At 40.0% G+C, this 23,088-nt stretch overlaps 1 protein-coding gene across 2 annotated transcripts in view; it reads right to left on the bottom strand.

The window, feature by feature from the left end:
• Positions 1-23,088, bottom strand: part of LOC146005002 (allatotropins-like) — a 346,212-nt gene that overhangs the window by 169,688 nt on the left and 153,436 nt on the right. Inside the window, exon 1 of one of the 2 annotated variants that reach the window (XM_083144109.1) lies at positions 11,744-11,879. The exons of the other annotated variant lie outside the window; for it this stretch is intronic. The gene's annotated coding sequence lies outside the window, so the exon portion shown is untranslated. Of the gene's footprint in view, positions 1-11,743; positions 11,880-23,088 lie in introns of those variants that run through there. 2 annotated transcript variants of the gene reach the window in all.

Here is a 23,088-nt window from a genome sequence, read left to right as displayed (position 1 = left end):
TTTTCTGCCACTTTTGGCTAATTTCGATGATGAGGACGAGTGACTTGATGAACCTGACGAAGGAACATTCACAAAGTACAAAAAACGTAAGTACAGAAAACTAGTGTTACTATATACATTACTTCAGGCAGGAAATCATTTGTACCTCACTGCCAGATTGCTTCCGTTAGGAAACCCTAAGTTATCATGCACAAGATCCCGAACTTCTAACCTTTTTAAAACTAAAACTCATAAAACCTAATTTGCTAGCAACTATTTTACTGTGTCAGTGGATAGAGACTGGAATGAACCCTCACATTAATAAGAAAATCAAATTCAATAGAGATCTTTAAGGGTAGATTAAAAAGAAAATTTACGTAAAAACGCTACAATGTAAAAATGCTGGTTTCAGTTTACTGTCGAATAATTAACACATGTTTGCCAAAAAGAAATATTTGCCATGGCTTGCTATGTATATACCGGGTGGCCAGAATTAAAGTTACCCAACTCAGAGCCCTCTGTAGCCTGTTTGAGGCATCGTAGAACTCTGAAATTTGGTGAATCCACTATGCAGACCATGGTGAAGAGGATGGCGATAAAAAGAAAATAGTTCAATATTCCGCCACCAGGTTGAAATTTGGCGCTGTACTTCCAGGTTGTACAAATAATCACGTAAAGTGATTTAGCTGAGTTATTAATTAGAAAGACATTTGTTAGTGGCTGGAAGTTGCGAGAAAATAATTTCTCGTTTATTGCAAGATTGCGAGGTAAAGGCAAATCCATAAGCAATTGGAGCAGTTTACGTCATTATTACAACCTATCGTGGAAGTACAGCGCCACATTTCAACCTGGTGGCGGAAAATTGAACAATTTTCTATTTGGATTCACCAAATTTGAGAGTTCTACGATGCCTCAAACAGGCTACAGAGGGCTCTGAGTTGGGTAACTTGAATTCTGGCCACCCGGTACATCTTGGGTATATATGTCTTGTGTATGTCTTTGAATTACTATTGTTTTATTGTGGTTTGTCTGATGTAAAATGTGTATCTTGTATGTTCATTATTTTCTATGTTGAATGCATAATATATTATATTTTTTTGTACAGTATGGTAGAGTGTAAGACAAGGTATGGGACTTAATCCCCACCTTTCAAAATACTTGTAAAAGGTAAATATATAAATATATTTAAAAAAAATCCTTGCGTCATAGCGCGGTGTGTTAATCGCTTTGTCACAGAGGCCGGTGGTTTGCCGATAGATACCTATTTTCAGGGGCTGGGTGATATCAATTCCAACGGAGATAGTGTGTCAGGGATGAAGCGTGGGTATGGAAGCAGTTAGCATTCATCTGTTTCCCGAACGATTTCGAGTTATCTGCGATTCAAGGCAGAGTTTTTCAGAGCAGGGTAACCTTATCCCGGAAATGTACACACGACGTTCTACACTGCAACTGATGCGACTGGATCATCCTATATAAGCAATGTCCGTAACTTTTGAAGTGACCCTCGTATATCACAATTTATCGCATTCGTCGCGATTAGAGAAATAGAAAAACGACGCAAGGTAACCAACATAGAAATGGACATTACTAAATAATCCCATTAACTAATTCCTATGCGTAAACAAATTATTCGCGATTGAATTGCCACTGCAATAATTAATAAAATTCATCTGGCATTCGTTGAAAAGAAGAAACAACCCTACTCGCTTAATAGTAATGTCTCTGTTTCAATTAAATGTAATTTCTCAAATAAATAACACATGAAAACCAGGAAAAAGTAATAAATAATAGGCGCGACTTCAATATAAGCAAACATATTTCTCTCTCATTTTCTGTATTCAAATACTGAATATAAACTTTTGTAATTTCGTTCTCTTTCGTACACGTGGAACGGTTTCAAAGACGTATATTAGAAGAACTGCTTTGAGCGACATCTTATATCCTTTTTGGAAGAAAAGATCGTGAAAGCGGTGATTAAATTGCAAAGAAAGAAAGCAAAGAACTAAAGGGAAGGTGAAAAGAAGACAATGGTAAGTTGCGAAAAAGGAAATACGTACGCTTGCAGAATGTATAGCTACAATGCATTTTATAGACTCCAAATCAGAGCGGAATTAGAAAGATCCCCGTACGTATTCTCACAGCACCGTGCCTGTCAGGCCGCGAAAAAAAATTATACACCACATGCAAGATAGCCCGCACAATTTTTTTCTCAGAGAGCATGTTACTTTTTGCTAGAATTGGTTGCAAAATTCGGATAACAGATAACGGATAATCCGGATAATTCGGATATATGATGCTACAGTTTTCAGGTAGGATTTGTAGAGAATCCGTACAGTGCAATGCAAACATGTGGAATAAAATAATATGTGGATAGTCCTTTAAACGATATAACTCTCCAGATAACGCACATCCACGGATAATTCGAACATCTGGATTATCCGCATAATACGTACATCCGGATATCATAATATCCCATATCTGGATACCTGAAAGATCCGTGTAGAAAATTATCCCATATCCGGTAATTTGAAAGACCCGGATATAAAATTATCCCATATCCGGATATTTGAAAGATACGGATATAAAATTATCCGATATCCGGATATTTGAATGATCCGGACAGAAAGTTATCCTATATCTGGATACTTGAAATATCCGGATAGAGAATTATCCGATATCCGGATATTTGAAAGATCCCGACAGAAAGTTATCCGATATTCGGATAGAAAATTATCCCATATACGCATAAAATTTTATCCTCCTTTGAGCATCACTACCTTTTGCAACCATTTCTCAATTCCACATTATAAGTTGCCGGGTCAAGGAAAGAATATGAAGGAACACTTCATCTCCGACGAAGTGTTCAGAAGCCGAGACCTTCCGCTCCTAGATAAATCTGTAACCATGTAATTTGACAGCGTAGGGTTCAGGCAGGCGACCTGTTCTATGTAACCCGATATTCTCCGTACAGTACAGGACGCTCTGAGGGATATCGTTGTTTCACTACATGTAAGGAATCGACTGGTTTGTTATCGATAATAGTGGTAAAATCTCGATCTATCGTTTTCAGCAATGTCCCCATTGTGTCAGTCCGTTCTTTTATCCTAAATGTGATTTTTGTGTGGCATTTAGTAGTATATTGTGTGCTTCAGCTAGCATGGCGTCTGACTGATTTGGTTTATTGTACTTCGCTTTTCTGCCAGTTTTGGCTAGTCGCGAAGATGAGGATGAGGGATGATATGAAATTGATGAAGACACACTTACAAAGTACATCAATGTCCAGGACGGGATTCGAACTCGGGCGTCGTAGGGCGTTGTGCTAACCACTCCGCAACGATAGCCGGCGTGTGGTGTCTGACTGCCACGCAGGAGGCCTGGGTTCGATTCGCGAGATAGGTTGTCTAAGGTTGGAGTTTTTCTGTACGTGATCTTGCATAAAGCGGCTCTGGAGTTAATCCAGCCTCTTGTAAAATCGAGTATCTGTGAGGAAAACCGTAGCGGGCGACATGAGCGTGGTGCTGATCACATCACCTCCACTATGACCAAGACTGTGACTGTTTGGAGACCTACCCCCCTCCCCCGTCTAATGTCAATTGAGATCGCTCATTATTGCAGAATGTTTGAGTTTGGTTTGAGTTGGTGTTTTAAGTCCACTTTATGCACAGTAAGGCTAATCGGGACTGGACCTACGGTTTAAAGTGGGATCCGAACCACTGTGCCATGTGGCTCCACCAGTATTGCAGAATGTGTGTGCGCGAGAATATAATTAATGTTACAACCAACGTGATGAAAACGATTGAGAAACAGAGAGAGAGAGAGAGAGAGAGAGAGAGAGAGAGATTTGTATTTTCTTTTATACCGTTGCTTTTCTGCCACTTTTGGCTAATCGCGACGATCAGAAAGAGTAATGTATGATGAAAGTGGTGAAGGGACACTACCAAAGAACACCCTTGTTTAGGTCGAGATTCGAACCGGGACCCCCGGCGTCGTAGCGTGCTTTGCTAACCACCCCCGCCACGAATGTCTGCGAGAAAGATAAAGAAAAAAAACAGAGAGAGAGAGAGAGATTGGCGTGCAAGAGCTTGAATCTCACTTGGCAAACGTCATCGTTGAATCAACCGCTTGTTCTAACATGGCACATTCTCTCTGTTCTGATATCGTCACGATCTTCTGCAAATATTAGCTGTGTTCTGCAAATTTCTCATGGAGAGTCAGTTTGAGTCAGTTACCAATGCTTCTGAACCGTAACGTCTGTTTACCCATCTTTCGAGGCGTACAGCTTGAATTTTGCATGCTCGATTCTCCGAATATCGTTGAAGACAAACAGTCGCGAGTGTGCACTCTCGGTTTTAAAAACCAGACAGTGTGTCTCATCAAGATATTTCTAGAAGTCGATCAGTGTCTCAGTAACTATGTGAGGTAAAAAGGGCAAAGAAGTACAAGTTATGCAATCAGCACCACGGCTTTGTCCGCTCCTTCCTCAGGTAGCTTTGAGGAGAGGCTGGCAGGGCTCCAGAGCCGGTTATATATGATTGTCATCGAGAACGTTCCCGTCGCTGTCCTCGTCTCCCGGAACGTACACTTACAATTTGGGCATGGGTGTGCATGTATGTATGTATGTATGTATGTATGTTTATGTTTATAATACAAGAAGACATCATAATGTAATTGCAACACTACAGTCGGGACGCGCTAGCAACCGTCTTGGAGCCACCCGCTCTTGTAGCGACGCGCTGTTGCCGGATAGACTTACTTCAGGATTTTCGCGAGCCCACAGAAACACGTGCAGGATTAAACATCTGGTTAAACAGTCAACAACGGGAAACTTCCATTGTTCTCATTCAGACTCTGTTCATATTTGAAGGAACAACGTTAATATGCTGAGTGAAGTGAGTTTTTCTTAATATTCAGTCCGATTTCTGTATTGAATACTTTTGTCCGTGAGCGGGTGTTCGTGTGTGTGTTTGTAAGAGTTGTTTGGAGAAATTGCACTACATAGTGGTTCGGATCTCACTTCTAACTGTAGGTCCATTCCAGATTAGCCGTAGTGTGCATAAAGTGCACTTTAAAACACCAACTCAATCAATCATTCACACACAATTGATTTGTTCTTGATAAATTCTTCTCCGTAATACAGTAACTCAGTTGTGTGAAATTCTGTTTTAGAGGTAAATTGTTGTAGATTCCGCAAAATATAATTTAAAAACGTGTTAGCGAAACCAAGTTGTACGTAATTTGTTTATACGTAATTCGCCCTAATTTTCAAGAAATACATTTCATTTGTACGTTCTGAAGCTTGAACAATGTCACAGAAGTAAAAATTCCATGTCGTTACAAAACAAAGGGCGAGTTTCGTATACAAAAACAATAGGCGGGCATAGCTGCGGTCGGTATCGAGATGCGAAAAAGACGAAATCAAAGGAGAACGATTTGCCACAGTTGTTCATAACACAAGACGCATTTTCTTTTGTAGGTAATTGTGATACGATACAACACAAGTAAAAAGATTCCGGTAGCTGATGCTTGCAATGTACCATAATAAAAACACAACAGAGGTTCTTTCAGTGAAGGTTTTCGGTTGCTGTGTAGAGCAGGAAGAGAAAATGTTCCATGCTTGCCAGAAAGTAAAATTCACACGGGAAGTTAACGTTAACCTACAAGAAACTTCAGATTCAAACTTCTAGATTCGTTAATTTCTCACTTTACGACGGAAATAACATATATTAGCATAGTGATACGTACGTGTTTAATTCGCGTGACGTTTTATTTTTTCCCGAGCTTGCCAACAGTTGATTAGCCTGTCCGCCTGTTTGCGCGAACGTGCCAACGCAGAAAACCCCCAGCCACATGGCAGCCAACGAGGAGACAGAATTTGGTCACGTTCTGCCGTTCTGCGTTCTGATTGCCCACCGCTTATCGCGGCCCGACTGTAGTCTTGAAATCCAACACTTGGATGGACAAATTGGAATCGTTAGTACAGGTGAATGTCCCAATCTATGGAAATTATATTCGACAAAAATATAAGCTAATTTAAGAACAATTATTTTTAACTTTTATATATCTTCCCTATTTAATTTCTGATGTATATATTACATGAATATTATTGCAACCCTCTTTTATGTATTTTAACCTTATTTGTAAAAAGTTTTATGCATATGTGTTAAACACACAGTGTTGTATAAAGCTTAATCTGTTAACGACATTTAAATAAATACATTTCAATTCAATTCAATGTTTGTGTGTGTGTACATACATTCATACAGTTGAACCTGAGTTATATGTATGTCACGACGAAGAGATAATAATATGTGTAACTGAGAATTACTTACAAATCAGATTTAGATAACATATCATATCATTATTAAAATGCTGTAATTGTATTTATTTTAAGGAACAAGATATAATACAGGTTATTCTATCGAATTAGTTTTCTACATGTCTCCACTAACTGATAGAGCTGCAGCACGTTTTTGTCGAAACCAGATAAGAAGCGCCATATCTTCCCTCTTGTTGAATTTATTACCCAATTTTAAAAATTCGTCTAAAATAGCATTTCCTTTACTGATGACTGTACAAAGTGTGGTATAAGCGATGCCTAAATCTGCAGATCTAGTTTTGTGTCGATTAGCGTCAACTTCCCGTATAAATTTTACTTTTTGGTCAACGTGTAACTTTTCCTCTTTCGGTTCTCCATGATCGACCAGTAGTATCTGAAAACGTTCACTGAAGGTACCGCTGTTCTGTCTTAATTATGGAACACTACAAATCTATCGGCATCTTTTTAATGTGTGTACTCTTGCATCGCTATTAAGCACAAAGAAAAATGTGTCTCATGTTCTGAAGAACTGCGGCAAATCTTTCTCTTCTGATTTATCTTTGCCTTCTCTGTGACACCACCGCGCCACACTGATTTATCTCGTAACTAAGACCGACCGCCTCCATGCCCGCCTATCTATACTTGTGTCACATTGGTGTAGCTTGGTTATGTACAAATCAACTATATTTTTTTGAAATTTGTGCGTATAACATCGAATTAGGTGTAAATGCATTTACGTACCTACAGTACGTTATATATAAAATTACGTATAAATCAGTCTCAACTGTACATACATATCATAGCTACATATCGTAACGTTCTCCTAGGAATGGGGATCAAACCAGGGACGTTTAGATGTCCCGATGAGTGATGTAGCTCACTGATCATTCATCCTTGATTATGGAGCAGCTTGCTTATCATGGTAAGCTTGATGGTAAGGTGCGAGAGGTACTAACTACAAACATTCAAGAGATGGCAAAACACAACCATTTGGAATTTACGATTTCAAGTCTGGATCACACATGATTAGAAGAGGTAATTAATTACCTCTTTGCTGATAGCTCTGACCTTCAGAGTGAACACTTAGGCGTGAGACTGTACAGCTCTCCCAAAACTCTTGTGCTACTTCTTAGCCATAGTTTCATGGAATGATCCCTCACCGCCCGTTACACCCCATACTTATTCTCCCTCCTATAATACCCTATACCCTATAATACCTTTTGGGTCAGCCCCTGATTTACCTGTTTGCAATACCACTGATTCAGGAAGGTTGGTTAACTTCTGACATGGCATTCCTTAGATACCTATGAATGCAACGGCTGGTGATCGGGTTTATGAACGTCATGCCTCAAAGTTTCTCAGTTTTATGGGGGGATGTTACGATATTATGAATACATATATCGATCATTAACCACAAATATATAAACACTATCAGTGTTGCAATAGCTGTTACAAAACGAATTACTTTTACATTGCGGGGCATTATTCGATATTTTTTGCACGTTTTGTTTCATTTGCTGATTGTTTTAATGTGTGTGTGTCTCTTAGGAACTGAACGCATACATTCTGGGTCTAAACGAGGCTGCAAATAGACGCACAGGAAGAAATTTTAGCGGGGAAAGGATCGTACGCTGATCTGAAAGATCAGAAAGCATAGACGTTGCAGTGAAAAACCTACCTATGAAGTCAGAGAAATATGAACGAAAAACTGATCGATTCTTGAGCCATATTCATCCTTTCTAAATGCAATTATGTAACCTCTTGATAGATCTGGTGCTTTCAGAGTGTTCACATTACTCATAGACCAGACTCATAAACAGAATCGTGCAAATCAAGGAAAAAACGCACATGAAATAGGAATTTGAAAGGTACAGAGGCAGAAATATTTCGTACAGATTTGCATAGGAGGAGTACATATTGTCAACACTGGGAGACGTACGTAATCGGAGCTGAATAGCGCTGAGAAAATGGGTTACATAGAACAAATTCGCTGATAACAGGAATTCTTTACGTTTCTTTACGGGTAAAGGGAGTTTTAAATAGAACACTGCAGAATTTGAAAACTCCACCCACTGATGTATGCAGGATTCTTGTCGGGAGAGTCTGAAATCGTAAAGATGGATAGTACATACGGGACGGCATCCACAGTAATATAGTTCGTATATTTACAACTTTACACTCTAGAAATGGCAACAGCAGGTCATTTTAAAGGGGGGTAGCATTTCGCAAGATGTTTTCTTCCAGAGATTTCACTGGTTTGATTTTTCTCAAACTTTCAAAGGGGGGGGGGGGTGTAGCCCAATAATCCCCCTCTGCGTACGTCAGTGCCTCCACCCCGTCCCCTGTAATATAGCTTCCACGCTACTATTGCGCGCTCTTTTACTCAGAGTATGAAACTATTTCCTCTCTGTAAGTTTTAACCTTTTCTCTACAGCAGATAGTTCACAGAATTGCCGCTAGGCGGCGCATGATTTTACTTCGCTTCTTGTGCCACTTTTGGCTAATTTGCGAAGATGGGGATGAGTGATGATATGATGAAATTGATGAATGGACACACACAAACATCCATGCCCAGGCCAGGATTCGAACCCGGCACCCCTGAGTTTAAAATTCGAAACGAAACCAATACTTGCTACAGTCTTGTCTAGTTCAAGCACGTCGACAAATTAGTAAGATGAGTGGAAATTTTGAATAAATTCGAATACCTTTATTTTGTAGTTTATTAATTTATAATAATACAGTGTCTATCTCTTTGATTTACAGAAACGTACAGTCACCGACAGTAAAAATGGGTCTGCCAGATCCTGAAATGCTCGCTTCCCTGCAAGGCAGTATATGTTTTTGCCTAGCTCTAAGGCGCTGGTAGAAGTTGCCATTGAAAATTTGCTTTTATAATCCACGTGGAGTTAGGCAACACATACATTGCCTTGAAGGGAAGCCAGTATTTCAGGATTAGGCTGTCCCATTCTTTTTGCCGCTGACTGTACCTTGTTACTAAATAAGATTTTTAAAATATTTTTATCTGTCGTTTCTAGACTAGGCGGAGAACCACGTTTCATCGTTCACAAAATCATGCTTAGTTACGTCTCGGTTCCATACAAACATTTTAAAATAAAAATATCATGTCGTTAATCCCAAGTAAATGCCGGGATGGTACCTTTAGCGAAGGTAATACAAGTTTTATCCAATTTCATTCCCTTTTCCTTTCCGTAGCAATTAAACCAACGGTACAAATTAAATGAACCAACCAATGATATATTACACTTCCATCTACAATAATTGGACAAGGGAGAACAGTTTTTCCTTTACGAGTAGCGGTGAATCTATTATAGTTATAGCCAACCAATAACGGAATTCACAAAAAAAAGGTAAAGTGTTCCCCTGTGCATAGCACCACGCCATGAAGGCGTATAGGGGGTGTGGGGGTAACGCCCCACACTTTCTTGATCCGGTCGTGAGTGGGGGTGATGTGATCAGCATCACGCCCCTGACCGCCTTTACCCCCCAGGGTTTCCCCCAGGTACCCATGTTATTCGACGCTGGGTGGGCGCCGGGGCCGCTTCCACCGTTAGAAAAGTTCCCGGATTTGAACCGGCCGGGGATCGCGGTGGCTCAGTCGGTAACGCGTCTGACTACCATGCTAAAGGTCCCGGGTTCGGCGTTACCCCCACACCCCCTATACGCCTTCATGGCGTGGTGCTATGCACAGGAGAACACTTTACCTTTTTTTTGGTGAATTCCGTTATTGGTTGGCTATAACTATAACAGATTCGTCTGCTATAACTATTAGAAATTCTCTCGTTGCATTTGTTCGTATTAGGTAGAGAGAATTGACTGATTTGGTTTATTTTACGTCACTTTTCAGCCACTTTTGGCTAATCGCGAAAATGGGAATGAGTGATGATGAGATGAAATTGATGAAGAAACTCTGACAAAGAACACGAATGCCGGGATTCGAACCCGGAACCCCCGGCGTCGTTGCGTGACGTGATAACCTCTCCGCCCCTGAGGCCGACAGCTGCTGGTGGTTCGAAGGAAACGAAGGAAAATTTAGGAAAACAAATCGTTCCACAATGATATTGGGCGATTAATAGAAAATCCCGGAAAATTACCGTACCATATGCGAGGTAAGGAATCCAGGGCTAAACACATTTGGAAATGGTAGCCTTGTAATCAAAGGGTGCCAGGTTCGATTTCTGGTTGATGTACTTGAAACAATTGTTCGAATCGCACTTTAAACTGTAGGAATAGTCTCGATTAACCTCTCTGTGCATAGTCATAGAAAACTTTGACTTTGACACCTTCTTGGCCAAAGTTATTTTCAGATTCTACTTGGAAGATAGAGTTGAATGGAAGTTCCTGCGTACGATTCTTACAAGTTTTTTGCAGGCTTTGAAATGGCGAAGTCTCCTCTTTAGTATACACATTATCTTAGCGTATCCTGGGATGTCCTGAGTTCGATTTCGGGGTAAGATACAATGATGATAAAGTAAGTTGGGAAAAGTATGTTTTAAGTATATTTGTGAGCAAGAAAGGCTAGTGGCTTCCAGAATGGTGTAGTGATAACTTAGTCGCTTTGTAATCAAGGGGTCCTGGGTTCGATTCCCGGTGGGGCACATAGTGCTAAACTGTTGGTTTAGCCTTTCTCAAATAAACAAACGAAAGGCTAGACGACTTAACCTACTATTATACGGCCTGTACTTTAATGCCGAACTAAATTTACTTTCAATAGGATCATTGCAATCTATAACTGCCCGTACATGTTGACGAACAATCGTGATACATTCTAACTTAATCTTATACGTACATATTCAATGTAACAAGGAAAAACGCAAAACATAGCATTTGAAGTTCTGTTTGTGCATAACATTGTCCATTGTTAATGATAGTCCTCGCTGATATGAGTGCGTACTCAATTGTGCTTTGGATACTGCGTTAGACCACGTTTAGAATTCTGGTTAGTTTATTTCTATGCAAAGCGGACTTCTTAAAATCGCATTTGTGGAAAACATTCGTCGCCTAATAGGAAGTGTTAACGTTAAAATATTGTCCACAAGTCAGATTAATTTAAAGGTCTATTACTTAAGTTTCTGGCATTTTTTTTACTTTACCCACTTTTCAGCTAATGGCAACAATAAGAATGAAATAATGATTACCTGGACTTGATAAGGCGATACTAACAAAGGAACGCCTTTGGTGCCAACATCGTGCTCAACGAACTAAGCCACTGGGGTGGCTAGAGCGATCCAGTTGAAACGCAGTCCCGAATTGATCTACGCAAAATGAGCATACTCTGCTTTAAACGCCATTATCCTGCAGGTTATGCGACCCAATGTACTTTAGCGCTGAGCGTGTTCTATAACAATCAGGCGTTATCCTTGCAAGACGGATGTTAAAGCTGGAAATGGAGAAAGTTTGAAGAGTCTTGAAGACGAAAGCGAGACTTACCTGTTGCTCTTTGCGTTCTCTAATCCTTGTCCTCCCGTTTGGGGTGAGTTCCTTGCAGTCTCTGGCTGGCTGGGGATGCTGGCGTGCGTGAGAGTAGAGGGGCACCGACTGAGGAAGCAAGCGACTCTTCCGCACGTTTTGTATACCTCTCCGGGATATTCAACGGTCGCTTAACGTGACGTACGCTACACCCACCTTCATTCGGAAGACAACGCCTCCCCGTGCGCAAGCCTCGGCACGCCTCCTCTCTGTTCCCAACTTTCGCGAAACTTTCGCAAAATCCGTCGCGCTGAGCTTTTGACGAACGTCCGACTTGAATTTTGCCGACAGCATTCTTCTAATGGCGACATCCCCCCCCCCCCCCCCGCTCTTATGACAATTAGCCGGTTTGGCTATTAGTACAGTAGATATTAGCCTGTTGGTGCCTTCGATGTCTTGACGCGGTGATTGGTCAACTCGGATTCTCTTGTTTATTTGTTTGAATTCTTGTTTGAAGTCCATTTTGTGCACAGATAGGCTAATCGTGACTGGGCCTACAATTTTAAAGTGGGATATAAACCACTGTGCAATGTGCCTCCACCGGGTATCGAACCCTAGATCTCTTGATTACGTTACCACTGCGCCATCACTTTCAAAGTTCTCGATAAAGACATTACCGACATAAATCTCAGCATCCTCTTGCGATCGTTTAAAATAGACAGGAGACGAGATTGAGGAGAACAAGCCGACCGCCATGGTAAAGTGGTTATCACAGTGAGCTACGACACTAGGGGTCCCTGATTCTAATCCCAGTCTGGACATGGACGTTCTTTGAAAGTCAACTTCACCATAACGTCAGTCATCCTCATCGTCGCAATTATTCAAAAGTGGAAGAAAAGCTACTCTAGATAGCGAAAATTATTTCAATATCAAACCAGGATTGAGAACAAGATAGACGTATCTAAAACCAACACCAGAGTAGAACTCTGTCCGAGAATTTTTTTAGTACTTTTAGAATTCTATAAATTAGGATATTGAGTGTATGCAAATTTCCTCCTAAATATTAATTGCTTTACTATGGGACTTTTTCAGGGGAATGGCTGTATATTTATAGAATACTAGCTGATTGCCCGGCGTTGCCCTTATATATTTATTTATCCCAATCTTCTATTAGACAGGAATATAATGAATTCTAACTATAGTGTAAAATGAACTTGGAGTTGAACGGCATTGGGAGTGTCACTGTTCATCTCAGGGGCCCCGACAACTATGGATTCCACACTAATGTCGGTCGTTTTACATGTCACGCCCTTCCCACCCCACCATTAGGGGTGCCAGGGGTGTCTTGGAGTTGAATGGCATTGGAAGAGTCACTATTCATCTAAGCGACCCCGACAACTATGGATTCCACACTAATATAGGTCATTTTCGATTTTTTTAAATGTCACCCCATTCCAACCCCCACCCCTAGGGATACCAGGGGTGTCTTGGAGTTGAATGGCATTGGGAGAGTCACTATTCATCTTAGCGACGCTGACAACTATGGATTTCACACTAATATCGGTCGTTTTCGATTAGTTTTACATGTCACCCCCTTCCCACCCCCCTAGGGGTGCCAGGGGTGTCTTACCCCAACAGTATTTCTTTCGAGATTGCAAGTGATTCGTGTACCGAGTTTGGTTGAAATCGCTCCAGGCGTTCGAGAGTTTTGCCGGAACAAACAAACACACACATATATACATATACTCACGTAGATTGATTGATTTCTTATACCTACGTATGTACAGAATATTAGGCGTCTAATATATTATTTTTTAAGTAATTGTTGTAGTGGCTCATAATTAGAATCTATTTATGTGATTTTGTTTATTTTACTTCGCTTTTCTGCCACTCTTGGTTACTCGAGAAGATAAGGGTAAGTATAGATATGATGAAATTAATGAGGGGGCACTCATAACGAACACCCATACCCAGGACGGGATTCGAACCCGGGGCCTCTGATGTCATAACGCGCTGTGATCACTACTTCATCAGAGAGATCGGCTCTCACTAGACCGAGAATAACCATTAACACCGAGATAGACGTCTCGTTTGAGCTTGCCCCTGCATGTTGCAACATGTCACAAAGGCAGGTGGAGATGGGGCCCCTACATTCACAATATCGATGCCAGGGGACCCACGTTAGAATCCCGGTCTAGCATGGGTATTCTTTGTGAGTGTCTCTTTATCAATAACAATAGCTTCTATGCCGTATCGACAGGATGAACAATAATATTTATACCTCAAGACGTTAGTAATTTAGAGGAGTTTCTGTTCTGTTCAATTCAGTAATTGTAGTATTGACTGCAGATATATTGAGAAAGCGATTACAGGTGTTTGGAGCTCTCTTATGTTGGATTGAGCGATTATATGTAAGACGTATTAGTATACCAAATTTCTTCTTTGTAGGACTAGTGGTTTTTGAGATATCACGCGAACGGATAGACAGACGGAAACGATCTATTTTGCAGAGCAGTATTTCCTAAAATGTGGGAAGAGAAGTGAGTGGGATCTGATAAGCCAATGAGGGTACCTATCTCATCATCCCATGTGTCAGGCTGGCACTCGGCCTCATTTCATGTCTTGCTGTTGAAAGGTTAATCTCTTTCCCGTGGATGTGTTTCTAAGTGCGTAGGGTGCTTTGTGTGTGGTTCAAGTACTCTGGAGAAATACCATGTGTACCACAATACCTCGTGTTAGCTTTTAAATGTCATCCGATCGTTAATGCGCATGTTCTTACGGCCTTTTCTACATCTACAGGGTAGAATTTCAACAGGGTCGTGGGACTTCAGCTCAGTCACAAGACATCAACGAATGAGAACACTAGGATCCAGAGAGAGCCAATAGGAAGACAGAATCCAGAGAGAGCCAATAGGAAGACAGAATCTAGAGAGAGCCAATAGGAAGACAGAATCCAGAGAGAGCCAATAGGAAGACAGAATCCAGAGAGAGCCAATAGGAAGACAGAATCTAGAGCGAGCCAATAGAAAGACAGAATCCAAACTCCGCCACATTATAGTCCTGTATATTAACCTAAACTGTCTCCATTTCTTCATTCCTTGAAGATAAGAGCAATGTATGCCCTCGGCACGTTGGAAGCTAACTCCGACTTAACCTGGCTGGTAACACGAGAAAACTTGTTCGAATCACGCCGCCAAGGAAGCTACAATTCCTATCTACAGGGTGATTCATATAAGAACTAATACATTTAATTATAAATGTATGTGAACGAGAATGAAGCTAGCAACAAGTTATTACATCTGAAATGTAGAATAGATAGAGGAGTTTAAAAACATTTAAATGACATGCTGAAAATATGAAAATATCGCCCCCCCTCCTTCAATTCATCCAATGTCCTTGTAGCGTACGTTATTAATTTAAAACATCCCTATAGAAAGAAGTCTTGACGTGTCCAATTAGGTCATCTCTGTGGCCATAAGCTCCAGGAAATGTATGTCATTGGATTAAAAGTAATTAATTCTTTCCCCGGAGTGGCCTGTCTTCCTTAAGAAAGCTTTTTCGGTAACAAAATGAAAAACTATGCAATGTATTCTAATACATGGCCGGTTTTACCATATCGCCGAAAATTATAAAATTCGGCTAGCAACAGTGAAAATTATATAAATTATAACAGAATGTTTATTATTCTGATTTAATGATACACGTGATGCAGCAAACACAAAAACATTAAAAAAACACATACAATACTATTATTTTTTTAAAAAGGCATTGTTAATTGCGATAAGCGACCTCGAAATGTTAAACACACACACACACGCATACATACATACATACATACATACATACATATATATATATATATATATATATATATATATATATATATATATATACAGGGTGTATCATAAGTAATAGCGCAAACTGACACAGTTGAAAGTACACGATAATAGAAGCAAAAAACTCTCAGTAAACACTGGTCCGCAAACGAGCCGTTTTCGAGATAATTGGGAATGTGTGATTAAAAGCCGCCACTGACTTCATTGTTTGTAAACGTCGTCCTAGTTGGTATAATGCTAATAATGTGTGCGAATGTGTGGATACAAGCCGTCATTGATTGCATTTTGTAAACACCGAGTGCTTTACTCCTTGCGCGTTCCGAGGTTTGCTCTTTGTTTACAAGACAGAAGATTTCCGACAGGTGGTGTTGTAATCAAACAGGATTTATACAATTAGTACACAGTTAAAGTGCGTAGAATGATCAGTGAAAGCAATAAGTTCTCCAATGACTTTCCTTACTGTATTATTAGCAGTTTATCAACTAGGACGACGTTTACAAACAATGAAGTCAGTGGCGGCTTTTAATCACACATTCGCAATTATCTCGAAAACGACACGTTTGCAGACCCATGTTTACTTAGTCTCCTTTGCTTCTATTATCGTGTACTTTCAACTGTGTCAGTTTGCGCTATTATTTATGATACACCCTGTATATATACACACACACATTCATACATACATACGTACATATACATGTACACACACACACACATATATATATATATATATATATATATATATATATATATATACATATATACATACATACACTGCTACGCCCTTGGGTGTACGTACTTATATGTTATTTATACCACAGCTAGAGATATCTTAATCTCAGTGGATAGGTTCTTTATTCGAGAATTCCAAATAAGAAAGCGTTTTATAGCCAAGAGGATATAGTTAAATGCGGATCTATATTCTGGAAACTATACACAATACAGAGAAAATATATAGCAAAGCTTGTATATATATATATATATATATATATATATATATATATATATATATATATATATATATATATATATATATATGCTGATTCCAAATTTACGTCGGTTATATTCTTCTTTTACATATATGAATAATTGAAAGAAAATCTTCTTCTTCTAGTAATTTCTGGGAAAAGGCTTCTTCTTCTTTTCTTATTTCTATTTTTGGAAAATACTTCTTCTTCTTTCTATTTTTGTAAAAGACTTCTTCTTTTCTTCTTTCTATTTAGGAAAAGGCTTCTTCTTTTCTTCTTTCTAATTTTAGAGAAGGCTTATTCTTCTTTTCTTTCTTCTATTTTTGGAAAGACTTCTTTTTTCTTCTTTCTATTTAGGAAAAGGCTTCTTCTTTTCTTTCTTCTACTTTATTGTCTTTTCTTTTAAAGCGTAATCTTATTTATTACATATATGCGCTCGCTTTCCCCGTTTCTTTGGCAAACGATACAAATTATACTTATAGAAAGAGTAGGGTCGACTAAACTGACAGTAGCGCCACCTCCTATGTAACGACCAAAAGGGGAATAGCCCAGGATCGCTAACAGCAAGCGCTGCCTATGGCCCAGTGCGTCTAATAAGAAGCGCAACCGTAAGTGCTTCGGGGTGTCTAATTTGACACAGCGCCACCGAGGGACGGACAAATACAAAAGCTGACGATGTTCTCATCGTCAGAGGATCAAAAAGAAGATACATTTCTGAATTCATTTTCTCACTTATTAACTTTCCTAATTGTTTCATTGTGAAACGCCCTCCCTTGCCCGGGAAAACAAATGCTACCACTACCCAGATAGAGGCGGCAAAATCTCTCTCGGACAAGCGAAATAGCGTTACGGTCCAGGTTAAGTTCGTGTGTAGGAACCGGTGACCAACAGTGCATAGTAATTAGCCGTATCGAATAAAAAAACATATATACTTTCAAATAACCACCTCTTTACCTGTAGCCGGGAAGCGGCTAGCTGCATACCTGAAAATCACGGGTAGCGACATGCGTACGAAATGATATAGCCCAAAATTAACATGAAAAATAAAAAGTATATTCTATTCATAACCAACAAACAATGGAATTATTACAGGTCCCCACTCTAGCATTCCACACACATTCTCTCACAGATTCTCTCTACGGGGTCATCAACACAAAAATGATACATAGTATGTACAGGTTTATATGACGACAAGCCCTAATTATCGCATTCATATTTAAATTTACCTTGAATTTTTGTCTAATCTGGTCATTTGTGATTTTTCTCCAGTGCTACTCAAATCCTAGCCAGCCCTTACTTAAGTTCACCCTTTTAAAAGAAACTAGTCGGCGCGGTGACAATACATTATTTGACCGGCATAAACAAAGGCGTCTCAACGGCAATTACATTCACGTGGGCGGACGTTTTCCTTTTACAAGACCTCACGTGGTTCAAACATAACAAATAACCTCCGTTGAGTGACGCAAACATATACTCTCTAGCAGGCGGGACTTAAACACTTCGCCGCGACGAGCAATTCATATTACCAGGCAAATACTTTTAACAAATAATCACGTATGCGACCTGACATAGCTAGCAGCGACACAGCACTGACACATAAAAAATGAACAAACCTCAAGTAGATTAAACAATTAAGTGGGCGGCGCTTTACTCTAATAGTACGCACTTTAAACAAATACAAAGGAGCACAAACAACAATGAATTTAAGATCATTAAAAAAAATATCACAAGGAATAAGAAAAATTGACCTGAGACGAATAGATTACAAGTGACAAGCGCGACGGGAGTTTGATATGAAGTTTCGAGTTGAGTGGGCGTTTTCAAAAATGTTGACGAATTTCAAGGGCGTTCTCTAAATTAATCGGGCCGTCACGTGCTGACAATCACACAGATGAATACATTACCATCTCTCAGCTTCCGAGGTGCATCCTGGCGTCTTTATGGGCGATTGAAAAACACATAGTATTCACGCGAAAGGTTTCCTTGGTCGCGACGATGAAGATGCGAAAAGTGTTCATACTTCTGGTTCCTCGGTTTCTCTTCCCCTCGGGAACGGTGAACATCTCCGTGGTCTGGGCGTCGGGACGTCAACGTGGCGGCTGGTAGGCATCATCGGCGTATCAATAGGGCGTCGTCGGGGCGTCGACAGGGCGGCGTTCAACATCTCTCTCTCTCTGTGGCGGCTGGTAGGCATCATCGGCGTAGCTCGTCGTTTCTTGGCATGTTGTAGGCATGGCTCGTCGTTTCTTCTGACATCGGGCGAATCGAGGGTAACGACCTCATCTCTCTTCTTCCTCTAGCCCGCCATAGTTTCCGGTGTTCCTCGTTTCTCAAAAATTATAAACGGCGTAAGGTAATCACGGAAACACGGTGTCGCTTCAACTTCTCCCAGCGGTTGAGGTAGGCGCACTCGTGTAGACTTACTGCCTATCACACACTGGTGTTCGCAAAACACAACAAAGTCCACTGTACACGAAGAGGTAACACGAAGGTGCTCTCGTTACAAGAATCGCGGCAAAACTGTACACGGAGAGGTAGCACGGAGCTGCTCTCGCCACAAGGATCGCGGTAAGACTGTATGTCGAAAAACCATGTCCTTCGTTTTATTAGGATTTTGAAAAAGGACGCTAGGCGCACGTTGAAGTGACGCTTCCGAAGAGGTCATTCCACTTTGCTCTATTGTCTCCCAACTGGGACGAGCCGTGCTGGAAGTTCAGTTTCTGCGGATTAAGCCTCAGCCTCGCTGTCGCCCATAGCTTAATTGCAACCGGTGTCCACAAACTGATCAATTACAACCGATTTGATCTGGCGTCCGTAATTGTTGCTTGATCGCGACGAAACTCCACACATCCGTCCTTGCACACATGCCGCTGCGCTGGTATACGTTTCACATGAATCTGACCGCTGGAAACCGAGATATTTAAATGTTTGTCACTACGGTCGAATTTCCTAAGCTTTAGACGCATAACGTGACCCTTCAGGTGCTCACCCTTAAGACACGCGAACGTCTCGTTCCTCCCGCCGGCTTGGCAAAAATCAAATATGTATTCTTACAAATTAAACTCTCAACGCTTTGAATCAGCACATTTTTTTACCGCTATGGACAATAATAATAATAATAATAATGACGTGGGTAAATCTGACTGTCATATCATATACGAGCATATTCTTATTTATCTTAATTTGCTATTTACAACATTTTATTTACTCCATCTATAATTTTTATACTCTTCCTTTATATATTTTGCATTTACTATAATATATATAATCGCTCTTCTCCGCTCCTAGTTTCTACAATGAACTCTGCTCTTCTTTATATGGCGTGCTGCCATCTATCGTTGCTTTCGAGAAACATTTCTTCCTTGCATTTTTCATTGTGTCGTCGGAACTGGCACGTGACGACACACACACATACATATACGTATATTAGAACTGAATTTGGAAAATCAGACACCAGGTAAAACTTTTCACACGCCAAAGTGACTTAGCACCCTAGCGCTATATTTTTCTACACCTGTACACAATATATCTCTGCAAAAGATATGCTATTAGAACATGGCGCAGAATTCGGCTCTGCTACGAAAATGACGGTATCCATACAGATGTTCCAGACTCGTAAACCATCAGGTATGTGTACATATCAATCATTCAACCATAATCATCGTACTGTCGAAAATAAAGAGAGGCACGCGCACTCTGAACCACTCTGTATATTGAAAAGCTTACGCTAGAGAGACACCAACGTTAACTTCACTTTGTCACTTTTCATGCGCGTCATCTAAAACGATTGGTCAGTAAATCTCTCCGTTTGTGGCCTATCTCCATCATGACGAAAGCTGCTAAAAGATATTTGTAAAGTAGATTTTATGTCGCCCATCTGCTGGAAACAGGACGTGTGCATTCGTTTGCGTTCTCTCTTATAGCGAGGCAATCTTTGCACTTGTCGGCGGGGAAATGCGGTGATATACACAAACGCATGAGCGGGAATCTGCAAACGCATCTACTTTCAGACGGTCTTTTGATGTGCGTCTAGCGACACGATGTTGTCGGGTACGTACTAGTAATGAACTTCACAGTCTGTGGACATTCGAAGATGAGCATGGAGCAAGGACAGCGTTTTAGGGTGAAATTTCCCCAATTATGATGGATTTATCAAAGTACCTGCAGCGACAAACGTGTGCTAATCATATCGAAGCAGAAACTGTGACAGGTCAAATTCACTGTAAGCGTAGCATCCTAGGTTTTTCCACACAGACGATGATCATTACATGATATACCGCGTCGGTACCGTTTCCATAGTGACCCTTCCCTTAAGTAAAAAACGTTTTTCTTATTAGACAGGATGTCTCAAAAGTTTCATTTCACTTGTTATTAAGCGTCGCTTTTCTGCTACTTTTGGCTATCACGACGTCGTAGATGACTGATATGATGAAATTGATGGACACTCACAGAGAACACCCATGCTCCGGCCGGGATGCGAACTTTTTTTCCAGTTTACTTGTGAATGCGGGTTCATTTCTTCCTCTCTGATTGGCTGTTGGAAAGTTACGGTGCTCTGATTATGAGAATATCTTATTTCCTATTCTTCAACTAAAATTTGTTTTCTAATCTAACCTAACCTAGCCTAATCTAACCTAACGTACAGCGCAAGTAAGATATTCTCACAATCAGGGCACCGTAACTTGGCACGTTGACTGGAAAAAAAAATCGCATCCTGGCCGGAGACGAAGCGCGTCTCATAAAAGTAATGGGGAAATAAGTGGTATATTATTATTAGACCCAGGATATTAATGTAAAATCAAAGTACCAAACATGTACATAAATATGTAACAATAATTGATAAAATATGTTCCTAAATATGTATTATCAAAATATGTAGTATAAAAATATGTAATATTAATAATAATCGAGTTTCCAATCAATTTCAAGAATTCTGCTAGATATCTTTTATTTGAGCATATTCAACATAGTAGATTTCTTTTACACCAATGCCAAGTTTAGAGGTGCTTTGCCTAAATCTAAAACCGAAACGAAAATATGTAACCACAGCGGGGAGAGGGGACACTCAAGAATCTTTCTATAAATAACAGTTCCTTTTTCTTGTCATCTGCCGGTCTTTCAACGAACGACTTGTCAGACAATTTTAGGTGACTGTAAGCATCATGCATCTCATTGATTATAAAATATGACATCACATGAGCCACAACTTTTCTTCATCATGTTTCAGAGTTCAAAAATATAGGACAATGGTTCAAGATAGGAACAAAAATACCGAGATGTGTTGTTTTATGTAAAGTAAATTAGCAAATATGTAATATCCTGGAAAATATGTAAAAATATGTAACATAAAACTTGTGCAGTTACATAATTCGTTGATATTTCCCTATTCAAGGTATGTATCTAGAAAGGAATAGAATATGCAATTACATACAAATCCGATCTCTAGTTACTATCGACTTCTGTGAAAATAGTTTTACTTGTTTTTGTGAAATCATGCCATCGAGCTACAAAGCAATGCTACAACACCATTAAGCCTTGTTTCCATGATATGAAAAACTCAATATGCTGACCAAGGCCGAAATTTATTTTATTATAAAACATAAACTAAACGTAACGTTTCAACCTTCTAGCAAGGTCTTCATCAGACTCTGCACCAAGCACAAATGTAACAACGTACAAAACAGGATGATATATATACACAAACATTACTCCCCTCCAGACTATTAGAAAGTTGTTTTCTAGCAGGTGGCTTTTCCTAGCAGGAGGCCAAGGAAATAGAGAAGAAAGGTGAAGAAGACACAATGAACTGGAATGGGGGACTGAAGATAAACAAAGAATGGAGGAAGGTGTTAGAAAGAGTGGAAAGGACAAAAGAGAAAGAGGAGAGAAGAAGGAAGAAGAATGAAGGAAAAAGAGCGTGAGATAAAGAGTCCAACCACATTCTAGATGGGATAAAATATGTTTAGCCTTTTAGTGCAGCTGACAAGGGAAAGCCACCTGCTAGGATGTTCCAGAACAACTTTCTATTAGTCTGGACGGGAGTAATGTTTGTGTATATATCGTCCTGTTTTTGTACCTTGTTACATTTGTACTTGGTGCAGAGTCTGAAAAAAGACCTTGCTAGAAGGTTGAAACGTCACGTTTAGTTTATGTTTTATAATAAAATAAATTTCTGCCTTGGTCAGCATATTGAGTTTTTCAAAGCAATGAATTTATGGTTAAATAAAGGTAACGTTCCAGTCCTCATTGTACTGTGCTAACAAGCCAAAAAGGGTGATGTGGATGGGGAATGAGAGAGAAAGAGAGAAAGCCAGGGAGAAGAGAAAATGAAAGAGGGAGAAGAGAGATATAAAGAGGAAGGATATAAGGAGAGGTAAAAAGATTTCTAGTTCAGGGTTTCCTGTCTTCGTACGAGAGAGAGCGTGTGTTGACTCGTGTAGCCCATAACTTCAATAGTGAAAAAAGGGAATATTTCACTACAAAAAAAAGATCGCCGAAAGGTGTGTGTGCGTGTACTCTGTTTCCCACATGAATTTGCCTACTGGAAGCATATTAAAAATGCAAG

This window comes from Lepisma saccharinum, chromosome 22, assembly GCF_977018435.1.
Source record: "Lepisma saccharinum chromosome 22, izLepSacc3.1, whole genome shotgun sequence".
Taxonomy (NCBI): Eukaryota; Metazoa; Arthropoda; class Insecta; order Zygentoma; family Lepismatidae; genus Lepisma; species Lepisma saccharinum.
Note: the sequence above shows the minus strand (reverse complement) of the source record. Positions and strands in the feature narration are given on the sequence as shown.